The sequence below is a fragment of the Pygocentrus nattereri genome, chromosome 19, assembly GCF_015220715.1.
Source record: "Pygocentrus nattereri isolate fPygNat1 chromosome 19, fPygNat1.pri, whole genome shotgun sequence".
Classification (NCBI taxonomy): Eukaryota; Metazoa; Chordata; class Actinopteri; order Characiformes; family Serrasalmidae; genus Pygocentrus; species Pygocentrus nattereri.
In genome coordinates, this window is record NC_051229.1 from 24272593 (window position 1) to 24276151 (window position 3559).

The following is a 3559-nucleotide window of genomic DNA, read 5'->3' on the forward strand; positions in this document are numbered from 1 at the left end:
GTTTCATTTTAAGTGTGATGTGTCCACTGGGGTTGATAAGCACTACAAAGAAAGATGGGAAGCCCAGGATGAGAGGGGTCAGTTCAATTCTCAATAACAATAAAAAAAGTTATAAAGGGTAATATTGCATGAATAACTGCCATTTTTAATAGTAAAAAGGAAAAAACTCTATGTGTGATTAGTAATGAGAAACAGGAGGCAAAAAAATGGATAGTTCCTTCATTACTAAAGTAATAACACTATTAGCCTGCTAGAATCTGTTTAAATAGATTATCTTTCTAATTAACATCAGCAGTATTAACTATACAACACATACAGCAGCACTTGGCAAACAAAAATGACTTTACTTGCAGATTATCTACCTAAGATTACATATAACTGTATGAGAAATCCAACAAAAATTATTTTCCACATTCCAACTTACTGATCACATTCCTTCAACCTCAAAACAAAGCTCTAAAGAGGGTGTTGTAAATCATTGGATGCAATAGAAACTAATGGACTGCTAACTTTGGCTGGTGAATGGCATAATAAAAATTGATTGGTAGCAAAAATCCATTGTGAGATTAGCATCATAATGATTACCGTTGTCTCTGCCCTTTCCTGCCTTCCCTGTTGCCCTGATCTGCAGCCTCCTCCCTACGAGTTCTGACAGGCCCTCAGCTAAAGGCCTCACGTGACAGAATGATGCTGCACATAGACCTTTTGGTTCTCTAGTCTGTGGCATTAATGTGTTAATGGCCTAATAATCTTGATCAATTACATTTAAGTGCCATTTAAAAGTGTTTGGGGTCCATTTCTAAATGCTGTGAGCTCAGATTCCCCAGGCTGTTAAAGGATTCTGCATGGATACCAGAAAAATATAGAGAAAGTGAAAGTAATTTAATTCACTCTTTCAAAGCTGGATAAATATTTAAGCTTATTATTTCTCATATCTGCCTCATACTGAAACATGCGTAGTTTTGAATATTGATTTACACAATTCAGCAACTGCCCAGTGGCATCTGCTAAAAGTAAATCAGTACAGGTGTGGCAGATACAGATTTTGTTGAAAACAGTGGAGTATTTATTTTAAAAGGATTAATTAATTATAGCACGCATTAAAGAATCCGTTCCATCAATACTGGATCCCCACTAAAATTCCTACAGACAAAACCTCTCCACTGAGGACGCCATAACCACTGCCATCTACTTGGTCTCACACAATTGAACAACAAGGACTCTTATGTTAGAATGCTTATTAGCACCTTTAGCTTACAATCAACACCATTATTCCCAAGAAGCTAGTCAGCAAACTCCACTTACTTGGACTAAGCTTATCTGTCTGTAAATGTGTTCTGGACTTCTTGAGTAACCATCAGTCTGAACACCAGAGGTCCCCAGGGCTGTGGAATGAGTCCTCTATTGCACACCCTACTCACCCATGACTATTTTGCCAAAAGCAAACCATGAGTCATGAGGCTCATCTCCACCCAACAATGAAACAGCCCACCAAGAGGAAGTGCGGCAGCTGGGTTCTGGTGCAAGGACAACAATTTGTCTTTAAATGCAACTAAGACAAACAAGATTATTGTACACTTCACACAATCACATCACACCTCTCTGCACATTTGCATTAGAGCAGTGGAGAAAATGCACAAATTCAAGTTCCTGGAAGTGCACATCAATGACCATCTCTCCTAGTCCTTGAACATCTCCTACTTTGTGAAGAAGCTGTCTCTACTTCCTAAGGAGACTGAAGAGGGCTGGCCTATGCACACCCATCCTCAACCGCTTCTAGAAAAGCATCACTGAGTGCTTCCTGACTTAGTATCACTGAATGATGTGGAAACTGATTTGTCTCTGACAGGAAAGCACTACAGCAAGAGGTGAAGACTGCCAGAAAGGATTCCTCTCATCCACCATACTGTTTACAAAACTCCTATCTGGAGGAGGGCTGTGAAGCATTTAGGCCAAATCCTCCAGACTCATGAACTGATTTTGCAAAATTACTTACTCGTTCAGTGGTATAGATGTAAACAAAATAATTCAGAGTGGTTTGGTGTGAAAGGCGCCTTTCTAGAGAAATTTACAGAGTCAGAATTGTCCACCATTATAGCACAAGCAACCAGATGTCTAAGGCATTTAATGGCTCTAAAAGCTATATCCCATTAAATGATCAAATAAAATGGTTAGGAATGCATTGCCTGGTACCGGAGGAATAGTTTTGTGATAGTTTTGTTATAAAGTTTGGCCTAAAATAAAAAAATTTTCGTATAAACTTTTACTCCAGGATTTCTTCTGTGTACAACAACAATGTGTCAAAGGGAAAGTGAGTTTGAAGGGGAACTGAATCGTATACAATCCCAGCAGCAGCTTTTTTTACAGTTTATTTTGATATTTTTCTTACATATTTTTGGAAGACAACAAAGTGTGTTGAGGACTTTGACAAGGACTGTATCCAAAATGTCACAGAGCCGTATCAATTTGAATCAATACACAAATGACTTGCAGCAGCTTGTAGAAAGTAGAAAGAGCAAATAATGGAGAAAAAGAGACTGAATTTGCTGCTGCTGAAGCAGAAGAGCCCATGGTGAATGGAAATTTGCGGTGTCATCAACAAACTACTTGCTATTCTGATCACCTGTTTATGAGGTAGAACAGCAAGGTGCAACTGTGATCTATCACAGCTCCTCTGATAAATAACTTTACTCAAATGAGCTATGAGTTTTGCTGACACAATGTGATGCAACACCAGTATTTATGTAATTTTACAAAAATGGTGGCGCTCCCCTTAATGTGTCTTCCCCAAGGCCACAAGCAAGTATACTTTGTTAATCCTGGGAATTAAATCCAAAAGCTTTTGGTTGTTGGCTCACCTCATGTAACAATAAATTGGTATAAAAGTTTGCATGTTCTCCCCAGGTCTGTGTGGGTTTCCTCCAGGTGCTCTGATTTCCTCCTACAGTCCAAAGGCATGCTGTCAGGTAAATTGGAAATGCTAAATTGCTCTAGCTGTGAATGTGGCTTAGATAGTGTGTGTGTGTGTGTGTGTGTGTGTGTATCCTTCAAATCCTGCTATATAATCCTAAATGATGCATTTCTCGCTGAGAAAGGTTTGTTACATGTCTGTCCAAAATGTCAAATGAGTATTAGCAGTATGCTTTAAATGTTCTGGGAATGTCCTCAGTTACAAACATGAAATGTTAAGATTGTAAGGCCGAAAAATTAGTCTGACTTGCCTTTCCTCCTATACATACACACACACACACACACACACACACACACACACACACACACACACACACATATATATATATATATATATATATATATATATATATATATATAAATACATATATACATACATACATATATATATGTGTGTGTTTCCTTCTATTTTTACAAGAATTCAATGTCTTCAAGAATTGTTACCACACTGCATTCATTCCAATATATTGTTAAAAGAAAAACACTGAAAAACCCTTATTGATCACTCTGCAAAGTGTCAATGACCACAAGTGCAAGAGAGCGCACACCAATGTCATTCTGCGCAGCTCAAACCTCCTTGTCTAAACCT